Source organism: Hyperolius riggenbachi, chromosome 4 (assembly GCF_040937935.1).
Source record: "Hyperolius riggenbachi isolate aHypRig1 chromosome 4, aHypRig1.pri, whole genome shotgun sequence".
NCBI classification, from domain to species: Eukaryota; Metazoa; Chordata; class Amphibia; order Anura; family Hyperoliidae; genus Hyperolius; species Hyperolius riggenbachi.
In genome coordinates, this window is record NC_090649.1 from 45,667,350 (window position 1) to 45,679,204 (window position 11,855).

At 43.1% G+C, this 11,855-nt stretch overlaps 1 protein-coding gene across 1 annotated transcript in view; it reads right to left on the reverse strand.

Annotated features, from left to right (window-relative positions):
* Positions 1-11,459, reverse strand: part of LOC137571200 (cytochrome P450 2K4-like) — a 50,728-nt gene extending 39,269 nt beyond the window's left edge. The window contains exon 1 of the mRNA XM_068280024.1: positions 11,377-11,459. The gene's annotated coding sequence lies outside the window, so the exon portion shown is untranslated. The remainder of the gene's footprint in view (positions 1-11,376) is intronic.
* Between the last annotated feature and the right edge of the window lie 396 nt (positions 11,460-11,855).

The window sequence follows — 11,855 nt, forward strand, 5'->3', positions numbered from 1 at the left end:
AGTGTTGAGCTGAATACCTAGTGCAAAAGCGCACAGCTTGTCCAGTATCATCTTTCGACCGGGGGCCGGTGGCGAGCAAAGAAGCCCGCGCACTAGCATCCGCTCTTCTAAAGGCTTTTTTCAGGGTGCCTTCCGGATATCCCCTCTCCCTGAATCTCCTCCTCAAATTATCGGCCTCCTCTTTAAAAGTCGCATCCTCAGAGCAGTTGCGTCTCACCCGCAAATATTGGCCAGTGGTAATACTTCTCACAGTGTGCGAGGGGTGGAAGTTATCCGCCCTGAGGAGTGAGTTGGTTGCAGTGTCTTTTCTATATAGACGTGTTGCCAATTGGCCATCCTTATCTATTCGGATTGAGACATCAAGGAAGGGGACCTCCGAGAGGCTATACTGCATGGTGAACCTAAGATTGCTGGAATTTTCATTCAGCACCCTTACAAACTTCTCTAATAAGGTTTCACCTCCCGTCCAAAACATGATGATGTCATCAATGTACCTGTGCCACGCCAAAATGTGGCACAGGTACATCGAGAGACCATCACTGGCAAAAAGCCGACGCTCCCACTCCCCCAGGTACAGGTTTGCATACGATGGGGCACAGGTCGTCCCCATCGCTGCCCCCTGCACCTGGAGGTAGTGGGAGCCCTCAAAAATTGTCTGTATGCCCAGCTCACTCAAAAATATGCCCACGGCCCATATTCCAAGCTCATGCGGAATACTTGAGTAGAGTAATTAGTAATTAGGTCGGTAAAGCAGGGTAATTGATCAAAATATGCAATTCACAAACTAGTAGCTATGACTGACATCCTTCTCCTCTGATGAGCTCTCCTCTGCATTCAATTAAACTCCTGCATAATTAATTCAGAAGGTTCCATCCTCACATCTAAAATACCTCACAGAATTACTTTACCGACAGAAATCAGCTGGTCTAATCTCTGTCAGAAAAAGTGGGCATGGTTACTCCTTGTTTGCCTTTGTGAATTGTGTAATTACTGAATGTTAGACCAGGTCTAAAAACAGGTCTAAAACATTACACCAAACCAGTGGTAGGCTAAAAAAACATCTGTAGACTAGTCTATACTGCTTAGTGAATTAAGGTAATTGTAGGGATTGATCATCGTAGACCTGGCTTGTCCTGTGTGAGAGGGAGAGAGAGCTCCTGCCTCTTGCAGTGGGGCAGAGATTAGTTCCTAGTTGGTCACTCCTGCAGATAGGCATGTGTACATATCCATTCACCAAGCAGCTTAGGACCAGGCAATGTGTGTGATAAAAGTGAACAAGTGAAATGCTAAACACCGGAAATCACTTATCTGTACTCTGAACTGTTGCTCAGCTATCAAAAAAACAAAAAACAAAACAAAAACAATTATAACAAAAACAACAACAATTATAACCAACACAAAACACACAGCTGCTTATGACCCAAACACATGCTCAACTAATATGCCTGATTGTTGTCTGATCTGTTGGACGACAATCAGGCAAATGACTAGACGAGCAACTGATAACATGTGGTTTGGCCGATTCAACCAGCGGATCGACTCACAATGACCATTGGGGAGGGGGGAACCACACTGCCCCTCCCCTGGCCCCAGTGAAGCACTGCCACTGCCTATTGAAGCTGGCAAGAACTGGATTTGATTGGTTCATGCCCATGCTACATACAATTTTCAATACATTTGCATGCAAGCTGGAATTATTTGCATCCCATTGAGCATCTATAGTGATAGGGTACATTCCCTTTGGCTTTGTTCACATTGTCTATGTGTTCCCGGTAACAGCAGGAATGCAACAGTAAATCTGTGGCATACATTATCCGTGAGTTGCATTGCATACTGTGATGCATACAGTCAATGAAAAGTATGCTTCACTGTTACTGTTAGCATGCACATTTTGCGGTAATGCACTGCATGTACTCCATTACGATAACGCAGCGCACCTGCCACACTGAGAACGTTTCAGCATTGGTGCCTTGTAGTGCGGTAAGCTGTGTTACAAAGTGGACTTCATTTCACGCCTCAACGCCCCACTGTGAATGTAGCCTATGTGTTTTCAGAAATGGTCAGTGAGATGCTAATCATGGGCGTAGCAATCACCCCTGCGTCACCTGACAATGCCGGGGGGCCCAGAGGCTTTGGGGGCCCCTCCTCCTCCCTCTCCCTAACCGCAAGTACCGCCAATTAGCAAAAACACCTCCCCGTTCACTTACAAAAACCGTGTTCAGGAGCATGTGTACTTTTTTCCTGCTTCCCGATGCTGCTTCACAGCAGAACACTCTTTGCTGCCACTCACCGGCTCCCAATCACATGACCCTCATGGTGTTCGGAGACCAAGGGGGCCCTATGCTATCATTTTTTGCAAGGGGGTCTATTAAGTCTAGTTATGCCCCTGATGCTAAGCATTTCAAATGGATGCAACATTTATTAGGCAGAGGCGAGAGAGGCTCCAGCCTCAGGGTGCAGTGTAGGAGGGGCTCCGGGGGGTGGGCCAAGGCAGAGGCGAGAGAGGCTCCAGCCTCAGGGCGCAGTGTAGGAGGGGCTCTGGGGGGTGGGCCAAGGCAGAGGCGAGAGAGGCTCCAGCCTCAGGGTGCAGTGTAGGAGGGGCTCCGGGGGGTGAGCCAAGGCAGAGGCGAGAGAGGCTCCAGCCTCAGGGCGCAGTGTAGGAGGGGGTGCACAACTCACTCAGCTATCATTCCCCTGTTGTGTTTAAAGCAGAGAAAAATAAGAAAAGGGGTTACATGGCAGAGACTGAAAGCCAGATAACTAGAGATTAAGGTGTTGGGGGCCCTGGGGTGCCTCTTAGTCTAATAGCAATCAGTGTGTGACGGCTGGGTGGGAGGGATGGAGGGGCGCACTATGGTCTTTCAGCCTTGGGTGCTATAGGTCCTTGCCCTGGCTCTGTCAGCATGTGCAGCTTTATGTACCGTAGTTTGGATGTGGCCAAGGTAAATGTGTAAAATAAAAAAAAAATTAAAAAAATGCTGTGTCCATTGCCTACACATGGTGTTACATGGTGTTATTTTGTATATTATTTTTTTTTTTACAATATTCATTTGTAAATTAATAAAGGACATCTAACGATTACAGCAACTTTTTTTTTTACTCTGTATGTTAGAGCACACATACTGTATATTTAGTATTCCCATGTTATCTTTGTTAGGGATGGTCAGAGATGGATGCCAATTTCTGATTCAAAGAAAATTTTTGCTTTCTGAAAAAAAAAAAAAAAATATTCCCACAATCCGATTTTCCTTTTTTTTTTTGAAGAATGTTATTTTTTTTTGTCAATAAAGTTATTCAATTATAAAAATAATAATTAAAAAAATTGTGGAATCCACTATTTTTGGCAGATGTACTCTATTATGAGGATACCCTATATCCTATTGGCAACTGCAATACATTTCTGTATTATCTAATTGGCTTAATACTTTTGAAATCTTCTAATTGGCGTAAGATTACCACGGTAATCCAATTTCCCCAAAAAAATTCTGTGGTTGGCCTAATATTTCCAAAGTCTCCCGATTGGCCTAAAATTACCGCGGTAATCCGATTTCCGTAAAAGAATTCAGCATTCTCTGGTTGGCTAAAATTTTTACAGTAAATCGATTTCTGTGGAAAAATTCAGCATTCTCCGATTGGGCTAAGGCTTCTGAGTTTTGTGATTGGGCTAACATTTCGGAGTTGCAGTAATGTAGTATTTCTACTTCTGTAGAAGTTCTGATTTCTGCATGCCGATTCCTGCATACCAATTTCTGTCATAGTTAGCCAATTTACAATTGTAAACTCGGAAATTGGCATTTTCTACCACCCCTAGTTTTGTTGACTGCTACAGACGTCCTCCAGGGGTTTGAAGAAACCATCAGAATTTGTTCTATTTAAATACAATGGTGTTTAGCATTAAGGCCCTCTGAAATCAGGACACACACCTGTTCACCCAAATCGCCAGCAAAGATTTAGGGCCTGTTCATACTTGCTGCGTTTGTAGAACGCGTATAAATTCAAAGAAACGCAAGTTGAAAAACGCATGCGTTTTTCTTGCGTTTGAATGCGTTTTCTATTGCGTTTTGCACAAACACGTGACCCAGGGGAAAAAAAAGAATTATGGGAACCGCAGAGGAAAACGGACTTTCATTGCGTCCGTTTCTATGCGTATCGCACAGAACTGCGTGCAGCAATGCGGATGAGAAACGTATGCGTCTCATACGCATACATGTGAACTAGCCCATTCAAAAGCATTAGGAGCCGTTTCTATGCGTTTTTGGTACCAGTACGCGTTCCCTGGAAACGGCTAGGAACGCATATAGTCTGAACAGGCCCTTAATTACAAAAATATACGTTGCTTTACAATCTAAACCACACTGGTCCTTTCTATACTGGTTCATTTCCCTTCATATTAACATTTTATTATTATAGTTACTGAAATTATTTTGTAAATACAATTTGTAATGACTATGTTATAAAATGGTAATATATAACAATTCCATTTTCAGTGAATAACAGATAAATCTTAGTCTTAACAATTCTAGATTAACCACTCTAAGCTTTATATCATATATTCCACACCTATGGTGATATACTGTTTGGTATATTTTAACCTAAGGTTGTACTCGTAACGAGCTGGGATTGTAGTTCCAGTCCTGTTCATTTTCATGGCCACTACGGCTGAACAGGCCTAGACTTCCCAGGTCTGTTGTTGGGTGATTCCAGTATGAACCACTATGGGTAGTAATGCATTGAGCATAGTACGCCCTCCAAATGTGTGTTCCGGGTGGATTGAGGCTAGGAGGGCTATCCATTATCATTAGATTCAGGGCCGGCGCTACCATTAAGGCAAAGGAGGCAGCTGCCCCAGGGCCCCAGAGCTTGTAGGGGCCCCCAGTGGCTACAAGAGGGAAAAAATTTTTTGCAAATCGGCCTTATAGTTTTTGAGAAAAACGATTTTAAAGTTTCAAAGGGAAAAAAAAACACATTTAAAAACCTGCCGACTTTAATGGTTAATAGCAAATCCACCTTAAATGCTAGAAATCCTAAATTTGCAGGATATGTTAAGGAGATCATTAGGAATAAGAGGAAAAAACAATTTTTCAAAAAGACCTTATAGTTTTTGAGAAAATCGATTTTAAAGTTTAGAAGGAAAAAAGTATAGTTTTAAATGCGGTAAATGTCACTTTTAGTAGCAAACCTAACGGTAGTGTAATTTTACATGCATCAAACGAAAGCGCAATAAATTTCCTGATGGGGTTTCCAGGGGGTCTATACGCAGCCGCAGCGCTTTGGCCAGGGATCGCTATACAGCCGCCATATGGCTGTATGAAGATCCCTGGTATTTTTTTTCCTATTTTCCCAAAAAATTTTTATGTTTAGAGTGTGGGAATTTTTTTTTTTTTTTTAATTATGTGGGGTCCCCCCTCCTGAAACTTTGTAACCCCTTGTACCCCATGCAGGCTGGGATAGCCAGAATGTGGAGCTCTGACCGATTGGGATTTCACACCCTGACAATACCAGCTGCAAAAAAGGTCCCCTAATGCCAATTTTTGTTCCGAGGTATACGCTGGGGGGGCCCCCCAGGTTTATTTTGCCCTGGGGCCCCATTGTTGCTTAAACCGGCCCTGATTAGATTACTATCTTATATGTAAAAGAGTAAAATGTTTGTTCAACAAGGAGATGGAAAACCAACATATCATATTGATTTTCTTATAAATTAGGAATATATTAATTTAAAATGGAATGAAAATAACGTTCAGAGTCAATAAAACACATTTTCAGTAGACAAATACATATATTTACATAGATCTGTACATCAGTCCTGAAAGAGGGTCACATGCGGAAGAATGGGGGAGAGAGGGACAGGGCTCCAAAAGAGAGACTATCCTGTCCAAAAGAGGGACAGTTGGGAGCTATACACACACACACACACTAATTGATTCACAAAACCATGATAACTCAAATATCACACCTTATCAAAGAGATCACACCTTATCAAAGATATCACACCTTATCAAAGTGAACATGCCTTATCAGAGTAGCATAGCGAGCGCTACAAACGTATGCCTGCTAATTGGCAATGGCTCTCATCCTGCCCTGAGCCCCTGCGGGTTCGTAGCGCTCGCTATGCTACTCTGATAAGGTTTGTTAACTTTGATAAGGTGTGATATCTTTGATAAGGTGGGATATTTGAGTTATCATGGTTTAGTGAATCAAGCCCATAGTCAGGGCAGGATTTACAACTCAGAGGCCTGTAGGCACAGGCATTCTGCCGCCCTAAACTCCACCCCTGAACACAGGCCACGCCCCTAAGTAAAATATTCTGAACGCTAATCCATGCCTAATATCAGGACAGTAACTGTCCTTAGAATCTTACACTCTAATCACTGTCTCATATCATCCTTAGTGACATGAGACAAGGATTAGGGTGTAAGCACCTGCAGTCAGTAATATGAGGCAGGGGTCAGACTCTACGCTCCTGAGATCAGTGATTTGAAGAGGAGGGGCCTTCTCACTAGTGTTGGGCGAACAGTGTTCGCCACTGTTCGGGTTCTGCAGAACATCACCCTGTTCGGGTGATGTTCGAGTTCGGCCGAACACCTCATGGTGTTCGGCCTTTTAAGTTCGGGTTCGCCCCGAACTTCTGTATGCCCCCGAACAGGGCCGAACAGGGCCCCTGTTCGGGCGAACAGGGCCCTGTTCGGCCGAACAGGCCGCAATACGGCCCCCCTATGGGGTCGCAGGCATAAGGGGGGAGCATGCCCCGATCGCGGGGGGGGTCGGAAATTCCCCCCACCCCCTCCGCTAGCGCTCCCCCCTCTGCCCGCTTCCCCATTCAAAAGTTTCAAGAAGTACCTGTATAGCGGATGGCCTGGCAGTGGGCGGCACTGTGGAGTGAGGAGGAGGAGGAGTCCGGAGAGTGACGAGTTGAGGGAGGCCGGGCAGCGGGCGTGAGGTCAGAGAAAGGGCGGTGTTTACTGTCATGTTCCCACTGATTTATAAGGTAAAATACACCAGGGTGCTTCATCTCTGGTTCTCTTTAATAAATCCACAAATTTTGCATAGATCCAGGTAGAGACTCAGTCTTTCTTCTATTTGAACTTTGCTCTTACATACCCTGGGAGCATCCTGGTGTGGAGTGGACTGGTTAAACCCCCGGTGGACTGACCTTGCAGTTTGAGCAGCAAGACCACACTGTGTGTTTGCCTTGGCAGAGCGGCTCATTTGTAAACACAGGATGTTAACCCTATGTCTGCTTCCATGAAAGCAGGAAGTAGACACACCACAGATTTGTTGCAGGATTTGTATAAGCTGTAACAAAAAATGCTTTTCTTTGAATGTTATTATGCTGTTGCTTATCTTTTAGAGCAGAGAGGAAGTTCTGATTGAGTTTAGGTCCCCTTTAAACCCTTTTCCATGTTATTTATCTGTTTTACTATCCTCTTCCTCCTACCTATCCTCAATTGGCATCTCCCACACTGCAAACACTACCCACACTCACCAGCTATGGTCTTCAACTCAATCCAGACAAACAGCCACAGAACAAAAGTACTCCAATACTATTTGGGCTTGTTCACACTACAAGAGCTTTTTTAGCGCTAGTGATTTTGAGTGAGAACACGCACATAGGATCACATTAGCAAGAGATTTTAAAATCACAAAGCGCTCAGAAAAGCTCTTGTAGTGTGAACCAGAGTGGCACTTATTAATGCCTCTCCCACAATCCCTGTAAGGCTTTGTTCACACTACAAATCGCTAAACGCATACACAAACGCTGAGCGTTTTTCTGGCGTTTTCCTCAATAGTATTTTGAGCGTTTTTTAACTGTATGGGATAGCGTTTTTCTGCATTTTCCTGCGTTTTGCATTTAGCGATTTTACTGCACGTGTGTCGCTCTCCCATACAGGAAATGGCCACTACACAGGAAACAGAGGTGTTTTATGGGTAAACTGCAGTGTTTTATGGGTAATCTGCAATATTTACTGAGTAAAAGCACAGGAAAAACGCTGATTATTGTGAACAGCCCAGCTCTTTTGGGCGATTTTGAAGAGCTCCTATCTTTAACATTGAAGCGCTAATCGCTCAAAATCGCTCAGAAATGGTGCAGGTTACGCGTTTGTGTTTCAGCTGATCGCTGAAAAACGCAAAACGCTTAAATGAGAACAGCCACATATACTTAACATTGACCAAGCGATTTTCAAAACGCCAGCGATTTCCTGAAATTGCCTGAAAAGCGCTCTAGTGTGAATGGGCCCTAAGGCCTCATTCACACTTAAAAAGGATTGATTTCACGTGCAAAAATCACTGGACACTGCAGCGATTTTCCCGTGATCGCGTTTAGCGCTTCTATAGCACTGAAACGCGTTCGTTGGGAAATCACCTGAAAATGGTGCAGGCTACGCGTTTGCGTTTGGCGATTTGCGTTAATCACCGGCGATTAACACAAATCACCTAAGTAAGAACGGGCCCGTAGGGTGTTAAATCACACTAGCGCTTTCAAAAGCACTAGCGCTTGAGCGTTTTGCCAAAATCGCTGGCAAAACGCTCTAGTGTGAATGGGGCCTTAAAGCTCGTCATCTCCCAAAAACTCCTGCACTACTCCCGCACTGCACGCCCCCTTCCTTCCCCCACATGACAAGGCAGCATGATCGGGACATTTTACTAGTGATTGCATCAGCTTTGTCAATCACTGGCTATCATCCCTAGCGTTCTGAAATTTGCTACTGCAATCTAATGTGAATTGCAGTGTTCACACTTAGCCAACGCCAGCGATTTACTGAAATCACAAAAGCGCTGCATGCAGCATTTTTTTATTTTTAGCAATTTTGGAGCAATTGCATTTCAATGTTACAGAATTGCACATTGCAATCATTCCAAATTTGCTTTTAGTCACGTTCACACTAGGGATCGCAAAACGCAAAAATCTCTAGTCTTTTGCAACAGGGATTTTTTTTTCAGTTTTTAGGGTAGTTTTACTGAACATTTTTTGCAATTTTTTGAGCGATCACAATGAATAATATTTTAACATTTCAACTGTGATCACTATAACAGCGCTCTAAAAACCACGAAAAAGCGATGCATTTTCCAGAAATCACAAATTGACGGCAATCGCTGGAGTGAGATCACTGCCATATATTTTACATTACCCTGGCTCTTTTCAAAGCACCGGCGATTCAGAAGAAACTCTGGAAATGTACGTTAATCACTCTAGTGTGAATGGGCCCTTTACCGTACAGTGAAAAAAATTGCTGGAAAATCGCTTTGTAAACATAGGTTTTTCAGTGTTTTTTCACTGTACGAGATAGCGTTTTTCAGCGTTTTGCAGTGATTTGCGTTTAGCTCTCCCATACAGGAAATGGCTGCTAGACAGGAAATAGAATTGTTTTATGGGTAATCTGCTCTGTCTTGTGGGTAATCTGCAATATTTACAGAGTAAAAGCGCTGGAAAAACGCTGAGGATTGTGAACAGGCCATCGCTTTTGGGGCGATTTTGAAGCGCTCCTATCTTTAACATTGAAGCGCTAATCGTTCAAAATCGCTCAGAAATGGTGCAGGCTACGAGTTTGCGCTTCAGCTGATCGCTGAAAACGCAAAATGCTTAAATGAGAACAGCCACATAGACTTTACATTGCACAAGCGCTTTTCAAAACGCTAGCGCTCTAGTGTGAATGGGGCCTCAGACTGCAAACAGCCTTCATTCTAAGAATTAGCCTTGATTCTTTGCCTATATTCTAAATATTCTATATTCCTTCATACTAAGCCAGCCTTTTTCAACCAGGGTTCCTTGAGGACTCTGCAGGGGTTCCTTGGCATTTTACCCCATCGGTGGGGGAAGTGTACTAGAGCACATTATAATAGGGGGTACTGTAAAAAGAAGCACTAAATTGGGGGTCAGAATGATAATGAGCACATTAATAAAAAGCACTAGGATAAGGAGCCAGTATAATGAGTAGCAGTGTAATGGGGCGTAGTGAAATAAATAAATGCAGGAGTTCCTCAGGATGAAAAAAAATAGTTTGCAGGGCTTCCTTGGGATCCAAAAGTTATTTGCAGGGTTCCTCCATTGTACAAAGGTTGAGAAAGTCTGTCCTAAGCCTATATACTAAAGGTACGTACAGACATACGCTAACGATCGTTCGTTCTGAACGACGAACGATGTTAAAGGAGGTATCGGCCGATGATCGTTTGAAGAAAGGCTACTTTGAACATCGTTCGTGAACGAACGATCTTGGAACGAGTGTTGCGTGCACAACATGATGTATAAACTGATTTCAAACACAAGTGTCAAAAATAACTGTTTGAGCATGTGCGAAGCTTTGAGAACGAACGATCAACGACCGATCGTTGTACAGACATTACTTTTTGAACAATGGTCGTTGGAAAAGATCTGGCAGAATGGATCGTTCTTTACCAACGACATATCTCGTTGGTCGGTCGTTTTAATGATCGTTCGTGCACTTTTTACGAACGATCGTCGGGCAATGCCGTCGGTAACGATCGTTTTAAACGACTATAGTCGCATGTCTGTACGCACCCTAAGAACCAGCCTATATCCTTAGTATTTCTCACTTTACAAGAGTCTTCACCCTGTTGGAAGTATCAACAGGATTATTACCTAAACTGCAATATAGAAAAACAACCCCAAAATGTCTGTAAAATGTAATGATGATCTGTATGGGATTGTTATTTCCTTCTATAACTATGTAACTATGTAACTATGTATTCTATGGGCTCGATTCACAAAGCGGTGCTAACCCAGTTAGAGACTTTAGGCATGATAACCATTGCACCATGCTGGTGAAAACCCAGTTTAGGCGTGATAAGTTTAGGTGTGATAAGTTTAGGTGTGATAAGTTTAGGCATGCTAAGTTTAGATAAGTGTAGATTGCACGCAAAGTCCCGCACGCAAAGCAGTGCCATTAAACTCTATGCAAAGTGCTCCAGACTTTGCTAGCGCAAAACTTTTGATCAGCTGTGCACTGCGGTGCTAACGCAGTTGGTGCTTAAACTTATCACGCCTAAACTTATCACACCTAAACTTATCATGCCTAAACTTATCACACCTGAACTTATCATGCCTAAACTGAGTTTAGGCGTGATAAAGGGCTTTTCACCAGCGTGCTAACTGTTAGCACCGCTTTGTGAATCAGGCCCTATGTATTCTCTCTGTGTTCTTCTCTGTTCTAAGTAAGCTGCATTACCTGGTGGCGATGTATGATATATCTCTGCATGCTTTTCTTCAGTAAAGAGTTGTTATACTGTGTGCCTATCTGTGTGTACAGACCACTCTGCTCCATTACACCCAAACTCATAACAAAAACATATTTATGAGTGATTATTATAATAAACCAATTATTTTATGAGCTTAGACATTTAATCTATAAGTTATCTTACCTCTAAATAAGTAAAATGTGGTTTCATTAAATTCAATTGATGTATGTTTCCGATGAGCGGCAAACCAGGAGGTCCAGGAGGAAAATTTTTGCCATTCTCACTTTTCCAAGTGATGGTATGTAGAAATTTGAGGATGTATAGGAGGGTGAGCGCCAGTACAATGTATGCAGTCACGGATAATCCTAACTCCATGGCTGGAGGTAGCTGACGGGTGAGACGGTACCTGCCTTAATGTTGGATGGATGTTAGTTTGTTGCTTTTATAAGCCGCCAGATTCACCTTTGGCTCGATTGCTCAATCTGCCCTTTACAACTGATCTGAGGAAGAATTATATAACAAAAATAGTAGCAGATTTTTTTTTAAAAAGTGTGAAAATAGCAGTAAAAAAACAGTAAAAATTGTCATTTGAAGTTTTTATGTCCTCACTGGTGGTGAAGGTTGGTTGGGGGAGAAGAGCTATAGACACATGAGTACATTTT